Here is an 11,786-nt window from a genome sequence, read left to right on the forward strand (position 1 = left end):
GCTATGGGGTGTATAGGTATATAGGTATATGTACCCCACGAAATCCGTGCCACGGCAGATTTTGTCCACCGGTTTTGCTCGTGCAGCCAGCAGCAAAATTTCGTGGGAAAAAATGAAAAAAAAAACAAAAATAACACACGTGGCTGGCTATTTGGCACGTGGTGCTATGGGGTATATAGGCATATAGTGCTATGGGTATATAGGTATATGTACCCACGAAATCCGTGCCAACGGCAGATTTCGTCCACGTTTGCTTGTGCAGCCAGCAGCAAATTTCGTGAAAAAAGAGCGAAATATAACACACGTGGCCTGGCTATTTTGCACGTGGTGCTATGGGTTGTTAGGTATATAGGTATATGTACCCCACGAAATCCGTGCCAACGGCAGATTTCGTCCAACAGTTTTGCTCGTGCTGCCAGCAGCAAATTTCTTAGGAAAAATGAAAAAAACAAATATAACACACGTGGCCTGGCTGTTTTGGCACGTGGTGCTATGGGGTATATAGGCATATAGTGCTATGGGGTATATAGGTATATAGGTATTGTACCCACGAAATCCGTGCCAACGGCAATTTCGTCCAACAGTTTTGCTCGTGCAGCCAGCAGCAAATTTCGTGGGAAAAAATAAAAAAAAAGAATAACACACGTGGCCTGGCTATTTTGGCACGTGGCTTGGGTATATTAGGATATAGTCTATGGGATATAGGTATATAGGTATATGTATGTACCCACGAAATCCGTGCCAACGGCAGATTTCGTCCAACGGTTTTGCTCGTGCAGCCAGCAGCAAATTCGTGAAATAAAAGAACGAAATATAACACACGTGTCCTGGCTATTTTGGCACGTGGTGCTATGGGGTATATAGGTATATAGGTATATGTACCCACGAAATCCGTGCCAACGGCAGATTTCGTCCAACGGTTTTGCTTGTGCAGCCAGCAGCAAATTTCGTGGAAAAAAAAGAGCGAAATATAACACACGTGGCCTGGCTATTTTTGCACGTGGTGCTATGGGGTGTATAGGTATATAGGTATATGTACCCCACGAAATCCGTGCCAACGGCAAATTTCGTCCAACAGTTTTGCTCGTGCAGCCAGCAGCAAATTTCGTGGGAAAAAATGAAAAAAACAAAATATAACACACGTGGCCTGGCTATTTTGGCACGTGGTGCTATTGGGGTATTATAGGATATATGGTATATGTACCCCACGAAATCCGTGCCAACGGCAAATTTCGTCCAACAGTTTTGCTCGTGCAGCCAGCAGCAAATTTCATGGGAAAAAAATAAAAAAATTTTACATTCAAATTCGAGCATTGATTTTTAAACAAAAGGCTCATTGTTTTTTGTAATTTATTATCCGAAGTTTTGACATAAGTTATATATTTGCTTCTAACCTCAAGCATAATTAACATTTTTTTCGAAACAATTAAAATATTTGTTACATAGGTAACAATGAAAATAGAAGTCAATTCACTTGTTGCTTCGATTTGCTCCTCATCTTGACACCTTTCTGAAGATTGCTAACTTTTTTGACGTCAATCAGTAATTATTATGTTTGTCGAGTTGACTTGGAACACGTGGTGAGCAGCAGCTGAGCAGGAACAAAACAAAATTAGAAGGGCTGTGAACATTCCCAAAAATTTGGCTCTATAATGATTTAACCTTTTCGTTCTGACTGTCCGTAAATTCACCTATCCGGTCAAGATTTAAGTTATTGATATGTGTCTTAACGATCGATTACTGGAGATGTTTTTTTCATTTTCAATTGAATTTAAAATGACGACGTTTTAAGTTTCAGCCGTTGAAAATTTTATTTCATTCATTATTATACTATTGGTGTAATAATTGGGAAATTAGAACGGGGAATTCAAAGAATATTTTTTTACGCTGTCATCTTGTTAAATTTCAATTGTTATAATTTAATTTTTTTTTTTTTAATTTTAATGCATGGCCAAAAATAATTTTCGATCGGCCCTGTTTTTAAAGGATAAATGTTACAATATATTAACACGGGTGAAAGAAGGACCGTAATGTTGCACGACTCAAATTCTTAACAATAAAATTCGGATGAGGACCCATAGCATAATCTGTTATAAAGAATCTCAATACTAATTTTTTTTGTAACATAGTATTTACATGATTAAAAAATAATACAACTTAATTTTGCTACTATGATGATAAAGTAAATAATCTCTAAACTAAAAATATTCACAGGAGTAAGAACCTACCCCCTTGTGAATAAACCCCATCTGACCGGCATCTATATTTTAACCGCTGATAGGATTCGGTTACAAATTGGAAGCTGTCATTAAATATACCCAAAAAAAGATCTTCACGATTTTCACCACGTGCAGAAAACAAATCTATTTATCTAATTTTCGTCAGCGGTAGCAAGAAAAAACCCAATCAACCGACCGCCTTTTTAACAAATTTAAAAGCACATCAAAAGATGTATGAATGTAGTGTAGTTATACTGTACACGTTGTTTTTTCTACAAAGAACAAAGCATATAAGAACATGAGTCTTGGGAAACTATAAAGCATGTAAATCCTTAGTAAATAACATAATAAAAATACTCATAAAATGCCAAAATAAGAATATTTTTTAGGCTCAAATGTAAAGGATCTTTTTAGTTCTTACAAAACGTGTAAAAATTAAAAGAAACCAAAAGAATTAAAACCACGCAAATATCACACATAGCAAAAGCAAAAAATCACATCCATCCAAAATCACAAAATTTTTATCAATCATTAAGTGATGTATTAATTGTGTAATGATTCGATTTGAGTAATTAATTATTGAAAAGCCAATTAATTTAATTAATTAATTCATCCACTAATTAATGAAAGGCCCGAAAAATTAATTTCTTGTTAAGTCTGTTAAGTAAAAAAACAACTAATATGGGGCCAAAATGGCAGCATGACATGAATGTAGGACCAGCACACTCCTCATTAGAAATACTACCATCCAGTCTAGCTTTTTATTCGTTTATTACCGTTATATATAAGTATTTTGTTTCGTAAATATCGAAGTAGAACCATTTATCGCGATGAAAAAATTCGTTTTTGACTAACCAGTCAAGTTGGTAAATTCGTTTTTTCCAACGTGGATTTTTTTACAGTGATGACAGAAAACCACGCCAAATATAACATTGGTGGGCATCCATTTCCTGGAAAATAAAGCAAATATATATATTCAATTGAATTGAATTGCATTTTAATTGATTTAAGAGTTAGCCTCTACATAGTAGACTAAGCAGTAGCGAAAAAAAAATCCACGTCGACATTACTCCACGTCGAAAAATCGTCAAAGTGGAACTCACCAAGGAACAATACAAAACTATTTGTTTTTTGGTGAGGTAATCAAAAACCCATAAAAACTCGCGAGGAAAACTTGTATATTTCAGTGCGGGGGTCTGAAATTTACACCGGGGGAGTGTTTAATACCATGTAAGGAAGTATGTTTTACCTGAAAAAAAAACAGATACAAATCAAAAGTATCACAATCGCCATAGGACTCGAAAAAGATTTTCTTCGAATAACTTCGGCCAAAGTGCAATTTTGAAAAAACAGTCGCCCGTCAAATTTTTCAACATGTTTGATCTTTTTCTTTCACTTCACTCGTTTGTCAATGCTTTTAGCTTTCGAAAGTGGGAAAGCATCATTCCATCTTTGTAATTTACAATTTCTGTTTTTACTAAAAGATAAAAGTGTCTGTAGACTACCTTTTTCAGATAACTCAATTAACAACAGAAATCTTTTTTTCACGACAATTATCATAAAAGGCATGAAAAGATTCGAGATTTCTCTTTCGTTTTCGGCTTTTTGTCGTATGTCGTTTGATTGACATTTGTTTTAACACTTTTATTTTCGTTAGTTGTAATTTTTGATTGACGGCTTCATATTATGGAGATAAAAGGAAGAGAGATGTTTACGAACTGTGCAGCTGGCTACCAGAGGATAAATGTCATAGTACTGGACATGAANGGTAGCAAAATGCATGAAAGCAGCATTTTTGAGGACCCACAACTTTTAAACTTTTTAAGGCACACACTTGAAATTTTCAGCAATGAAACACTTCAGAGAAAGCTCCAGGAAAAATCAAACTTGAGTTTTCAAATATTTCCTATAAATCCATAATGGCGCCCTAGAAATTGAGTTTTAATGCTAAATGCCAACATTTCAAGCTAAAACTTGGTTTTCTCTGGCTAAAATCTCAAAAATGGTTTCAAATGGTGTCCTGAAATCTTTGGGTGTTGAAAGTATTCAGGAAAAACTCTGGGAGAATCAAAATGGTTTGGGTTAGAAATTTGCCAAAGTCCGCCATATGGAATTGCATTTCCACTTAAAACGCGATATTTAGAGTTAAAGTCTAATTTTCTCAGACTAAAATCTCAAAAATGGTTTCAAATGGTGTCCTGAAATCTTTTGGTGTTGAAAGTATTCTGAAAATACTCTGGGAGAATCAAAATGGTTTGGGTCAGAAATTTGCCCAAGTCTGCCATTATGGTATTGCATTTCCCACTAAAATGCAATATTTAGAGTTAAAGTCTGATTTTCTCAGGCTAAAATCTCAAAAATGGTTTCAAATAGGGTCCTGAAATTTTTTGGTGTTGAAAGTATTCTGAAAATACTCTGGGAGAATCAAAATGGTTTGGGTCAGAAATTTGCCCAAGTCTGCCATTATGGTATTGCATTTCCCACTAAAATGCAATATTTAGAGTTAAAGTCTGATTTTCTCAGGCTAAAATCTCAAAAATGGTTTCAAATAGGGTCCTGAAATCTTTTGGTGTTGAAAGTATTCTGGATATACTCTGGGAGAACCAAAATGGTTTGGGTTTGAAATTTGCCTAAGTCTGCCAATATGGTATTGCATTTCCTACTAAAACGTGATATTTAAGAGTTAAAGTCTAATTTTCTCAGGCTAAAATCTCAAAAATGGTTTCAAATAGGGTCCTGAAATCTTTTGGTGTTGAAAGTATTCTAGGAACACTCAAGGAAAATCATAGTGGTTCACAATGGTCATATATATGCCAAAGTCTGCCATTATGAATTTCATTTCTTTAGGAAGAACACTCAAGCTTACTCAAAACATTGTGTTTTTAGAATGAAATACCAATTCAATAATGGCAGACTTTGGCAAATTTCTGACCAAAACCATTTTGGTTTTCCCATAGTATTTCCAGAATACTTTAAACACCAAAAGATTTCAGGACCCTATTTGAAACCACTTTTGAGATTTTAGCCTGAGAAAATTAGAGTTTAGCTCTAAATATTGCGTTTTAGTGGGAAATGCAATTCCATAATGGCGAACTTTGGCAAATTTCTAACCCGAACCATTTTGGTTCTCCCAGAGTATATCCAGAATACTATAAACACCAAAAGATTTCAGGACCCTATCTGAAACCATTTTTGAGATTTTAGTCTGAGAAAATTAGACTTTAACTCTAAATATTGCGTTTTAAGTGGAAATGCAATTCCATATGGCGGACTTTGGCAAATTTCTAACCCAAACCATTTTGATTCTCCCAGAGTTTTTCCTGAATACTTTCAACACCCAAAGATTTCAGGACACCATTTGAAACCATTTTTGAGATTTTAGCCAGAGAAAACCAAGTTTTAGCTTGAAATGTTGGCATTTAGCATTAAAACTCAATTTCTAGGGCGCCATTATGGATTTATAGGAAATATTTGAAAACTCAAGTTTGATTTTTCCTGGAGCTTTCTCTGAAGTGTTTCATTGCTGAAAATTTCAAGTGTGTGCCTTAAAAAGTTTAAAAGTTGTGGGTCCTCAAAAATGCTGCTTTCATGCATTTTGCTACCCAGAATCCGAGAAAATCGGCCTTTTTAGCCTGAAATTGAAACATTGAGCGATCTCGCTGGGGTTATTTTTGTCTTTTTGTGTTGAATATTAGTACAAGACACCATTTAGAAACCATTTTGACCATTTCCTGGCCTTTTATAGTCTTAAAATGGACAAAAAATGCCATTTTTGCCGTTTTTTGCTACTACCGCGAATCAGATACCCCTGGGGCAAACAGTGGATTTTTAACGTATGGACCTAAAAATTGCGCAAGAAGTCTAACAATATGATAAATTTTGATAAAAAATTGTGACAATTTTGAAAATCCAAAAAAAGTATTTTTTCATGGTTCCAGTTTACACCCTACCCACAGAAATTCTTCAAACGGAGAAAAGCTTCATTCCATTTGGGATAAAAAAAGCTGGGCGATTTTATTTATTCATGCCAGCTGTAATTCTAAAATATTAAACGACTTACCCTTTTTTGCAAGACTTCATCGTTCCTGACACACACAGCAAACAAGCCAAATTTTTGCTATGATTATATGACTTTAGCGCAACATTACTTTAACTTATGAAACCTGACTGGTTTGATGAGTATTCAGTGAAGAAATTTTTTGAAAAGAGATTTCCAGCCTAAAATAATACCCATTTTTGTCCTATTTTCTTTGATTTTCTCAAAATGCGTTTTCAGCACGGCTATTCAGCGCAAGCTATTCCCGCGAAGCTTTAGATTTAGCAAGCATACCCGGGCGTATATTAACGCCCTTCATTAAAGTTGCTATTTTGAAGGGGTTTTAAGCTATACAATACAGGTTTTTCATTTTAACAGGCGAGTAGAACCTTTCTTTAGAACAAAATAATCAATATCATACCATTAAAACACTTTTCTTTGCTAAAATCAGTCTTTGAGAACATGCCTTTCAAGCTTGCATGTCACCAAAAGAATGGCTCTGATTCGAAATACGAATGAAGGTTGACGTCAAAGAAATATTTCATTGATTAGACTAAGGGTTGATAATTCCCTTTTTAACAGTTTGCAAGTCATTGTCATTTTTTAAAAAGGTGTATTCAGCCAAAGTAAACCACCTATTTCAGTAAATTCTTGCTTCGGTTGTTTCTTCTTTTAGCGCCACCATATTGAATCCACGGGAAACAAAACATTCGAATTGGTCCAAAACATTCGAAAATCCTAGTTCCAGTCGGCAAACCGCGTTCAATTTGCGCGGGAAACAAAAAAAAAACAAGCAAACTCGTGGCCTAGTTGGCTTTAGAAGCTTCTTTTCTTATACAATTGTATGTTTCTTTTAATCCTGAAAACAACCTAATTAAAAGTTGGAAGAAAAAATCTTCAAAATTCCATGCAGCTACTTAGAACTGCTAATAAAAAGGTGAAAAGAGAGGGCTTTACAAAATAAACAAGACATTTTGGCCAAGGTCTAATGTGTCATCATTTAAGATATATAAAAATTACTACAAAAGGGGGTTTGCTAAAGCCTATGCGGGTTTTTCTCGGGATTCACAAGTTCTAGCTCCATGAAATTTTCAGGGGTTGTTTCTGGTACCATTTGGCAGAGGATGAGTGAAGAAAAAATTAAACAAAATCTATCATTGGTTTTAAATCTCAAAAATTACGTTTTAAATTTTTTTTTCACTCATCCTCTGCCTTTGATGAATACCAACCACCATACTAAAAATCTTTTGCTAAAACGTTTTAGAAGTCTTTAAAAACCTGTATTGAGAAAATTATAGTACGTAACCCCCTTGTCGGTATCACCCCCGTCTGTGCTATTTTTAGAATTTTTTTTTCATATCTTGCATTGTTAATAGTTGTATTACCATTGTGGAAAGTTTCATTGAGATATCTTCAATATTTCAAAAGTTATTACAAAAAAAGTAAAAAAATGACTTTTCCCATTTCTCGGTAGACCTTAAAGCCAATTTTTGGCTGTACATGTTGATAGCAAACCTAGACCACAGGGAGTAAAAAAAAGAACGAAGTGAATTCCTTTATTGCCCCGCAGGGGCTTTTGTTGCTTCACGTAGCGGACTTGCTCGCCAGAAAAATATTCAGATTCAGATTCATGTGTTGTTTCTTCCGATTCTGAGCGGGCCGCCGCGGTTGATTAAAAAATGTTCGCGCGCACCTAATTATGACGTGCCGTATGTTGCAAAAATAAATATATAGTTTGACAATGAAAAACCCACTTTTACGCTTTTCAAAGTGAAGTTTTCCGTTTTTCAAAAATACATTTTTACGCTTTTCAAAAAGTGCAAATTTACGTTTTTCAAATGTATAATATTACGTTTTTCAAAAAGTGCAAATTTACGTTTTTCAAAATTGTAGATTTACGTTTTTCAAAAGTATAATTTTACGTTTTTCAAAAAGTGCAAATTTACGTTTTTCAAAGTTGCAGATTTACGTTTTTCAAAAGTATAATTTTACGTTTTTCAAAAAGTGCAAATTTACGTTTCTCAAAAGTGCAGATTTACGTTTTTCAAAAAAACAGGGATTGGGGCGGGGGTCCACCGTTTGTCGTATCCCGATTTTTAGTATTAGAAAAAGCAGACCAGACATTGCTTCATGACATGAGGACATGTTGCAATTTATCGCCGGTCTGTATTTTTATCGTTGCACGTTGTTAAGCGTATTTTATATTGTTGACATAGATGATAGAATAGAGCACATGGCTTTCAAAAAAATTATTTCAACATGGCTCACACTGACGAACAAAGAATTGCTGATTTTTTCAACTATCTTTATCATTTAACAGAGGAGAGTGACAGAAGATTTAGTGAAGCTAACATAGAGGTGTGTAATTTAATGAAGGGTAAGTTATCGACTGTTCTAAATGCCCTAAACCTCCTTAGTGTGGCCAAAGAAAATGGATTTCAAGACTTGAATCACATTGGTGACGATTGTATACCCTCTTTGTACGATGCAGTAAGTGTACTATTAGCAGAATGGAGTGAAATGCTAGCTAGAAAAAGAGATGAAGATTCTCGGGTAACTTAATGCACGTCCCAGAATTGCATTAATTTTTCCGCCCCAGTTCCAGTCCCTAAACCATAACAAACTATACATTTTTAAAAGCGTATTTGGATGTAGAATACCGTATTCGGTGTAACTTAAATTCTTTCTCAGTATAATTAGAGATATCTTAAGAAAACCTGATTATGACGTCATGATTGATGACGTCATAAATACAAAAAGTTGAATATCTCGAGAAATATAAATCAAAACTTTATGAAATTTGGACCAGTGGTAGAGTACATTGTGTTGTTTCAAAAAATTTTGAAAAAATTTCCCAAAATTAATGACATCAGCAGAAATTGCAAGAATTCGAATTTTTGCGATAAAATGCTGACATCAGCAAATTTTCAAATTTTTAAAAAAAGATTCTCCTCCTCTTGATGAGTTCTATCATTGGTCCAAATTTTATAAAGTTTTGAGTATTAGTTCTTGAGATATTTAACTTTTTAAAATTATGACGTCATAAATAATGACGTCATAATCAAGTTTTCTTAAAAAAACTCAAATTCTGCTGAGAAAGAATTTAAGTTACACCGAATACGGTATTCTATATCCAAATACGCTTCCAAAAATGTATACTTTGTTATGGTTTAGGGACTGGAACTGGGGCGGAAAAATTAATGCATTTTTGGGACATGCATTAAGTTACCCGAGTTCACCTGCCGACTTCTCTTCATATCAATCTGAATTAAAACACTTGAAAAATAAAGGACGTCCAGCATATGATATCAATATTGAAACTGTGTTGAACCTGCAAAGCCTCTGTTTTAACTGGAAAGATATCGCAAATTTGATTGGCGTTCACCGGTCAACACTGTGGAGATTCCTCAATACCAATCATCCAGAAATTCTTGCCAACAAATACACCGATATTTCTGATAATGATCTGGACTGTATAATTTCTTCGTTAAAGAAAGAACACCCTTTAGCAGGGGAGAGAATGATCATTGGTATTTTGAGGTCAAAGAATATAAGGTTGCAACGTATCAAGATCAGAAACAGTATCCACAGGGTCGATCCTGTCAACACTGCTATAAGATGGATAAAAAAAAATCCGAGATGGGCATATTCAGTTGCAGGACCTAATGCCCTTTGGCACAATGACGGTCTCCACAAATTAATTCACTGGAAGTTTGTTGTACATGCCTGTATTGATGGATATTCCAGGTTGATAACTTACCTCAAGTGTGCCCCCGATAATCTTTCAAGTACTGTTCTCGAAGCATTCTTACATGCAACAAAAAAGTATGGTGTTCCAGCTAGAATGAGGGGTGATCATGGTGGTGAAAATGTCAAAGTAGCTCAATACATGAGAACAGTTAAAGACTCTCATTCAGCATACATTCAAGGTCCTTCAGTACACAATCAACGCATTGAAAGACTTCACTATGATACCACCCATTGTGTCCTTAGTCATTACATTTCTTTATTTAGATTCATGGAAGAAAATGAAATCCTTGACAGATGTAATGATCTTGACTTATACTGCTTACACAAGGTGTTTTTACCTAGAATTCAGTCATCTCTTGATCAATTTGCCAATGGTTGGAATCATCATCAAATCTCAACGGAAATAAATAAATCTCCATTTCAATTATTTACATGTGGAATGATGGACAAGAAAAACAAAGATCAGCCTGGCGTATCAGCCTACTTAAATGACAATATGTATGGTGCTCAGCTGATTTCAAATTCCTCAGAATTTCTTAATGATGAAGCTGTTGAAATTGAAGAAATTGATGTACCACAAAGTGTCTTGGATTTTCAATGGGGTTTTGATTTATCTACTGATGATGGAAATTTTGGAATCAATCATTTTGAAAGGCTTAAAGAGGAAATAATGAGTTAACTTTGCACAAATTTAAGGTGTGAAGTTGTTCATGATAGGCGAAAAATGAAATTTGAGCACAGACACCTTCCACGGTGCTAATATATTATATATAAGTTTATTAATTTTTGTGTGCACTTAAAATTTAGCTGTTGGCCGAGAGGCTAATAAATTATGCTGTTAAAATGTTCTTAAAGTTAAAACAAATCTTACTACACACAGATTTTGTGTCTATATCACAAATCTTAAGTGTTTGTTGTATAGCTACTGGTTGTGCCACAAAAAAGTTTCACTCTTTAAAGTTATTTCTCTCGACTTCTTTAAATTTTTGACAAACAAAATCTTTTGCATTACAAAGAGGGAAGATTGAACTAAAATTTGATGGGTCATTTTATCAAATTTGGTTTCACTGGATCAAAAATTATATGTCAAACTATAGTAAATAAAAAATGTTCTTTCAAAATGGCTCAAAAACGTCCAAATTCGCATGTCATCTCAAAAGTAAAGTTTAAACCAAGCTTTCTTCCTCCGACGAATTTAAAATCTACACATGCGTTATTTTGCTTACTTAGGGATATTTCGAAAGGAAGCTCTGCAGGGCATTCTTAGCGACAGCTACTTGCTTGTTTAATCTTTGATAATGCAGTAGATTTGTTTCAAGAGAGGATTGACGCGATGTCGTGAAAAATGAATCTGTTTACAGTACAAATCGATGGGTAAATCACTTGAAAAAAGGTGTACGATACTTTTTGACTTATTATTAGACTTTTTTAAACTTTTTTCAAACTTTTATTTTGACTTTTTCCCGAAAGAACGCCCAACGCCCTCGGGCGCTGAAAATTTTTCACCCAAGTCTTCCCTAAAACGTCCACCGCCCATAAATTTTGTTTCCATTCATTTATTGGTTCAATGAAAACTTTTGAAGGCATTTCATATGAAACTTTAAAACTTGTAGTAAAAGACTTTTTCTTCAAACTTCTGATTCTTGATAGATGCTTACACTATGACCTTCAATTTTCACACATAGGCTCTTAATTTACTAAGAAAAAATGATTTTAAGTTTTATGGTAATGCGATGAATAGAAAAACAGTTACGTCGAAAAATCTAGGGCTAGGGGTGCGG

The sequence above is a fragment of the Clytia hemisphaerica genome, unplaced genomic scaffold, assembly GCF_902728285.1.
Source record: "Clytia hemisphaerica strain Z4C2 unplaced genomic scaffold, Clytia hemisphaerica genome assembly, whole genome shotgun sequence".
Lineage (NCBI taxonomy): Eukaryota > Metazoa > Cnidaria > Hydrozoa > Leptothecata > Clytiidae > Clytia > Clytia hemisphaerica.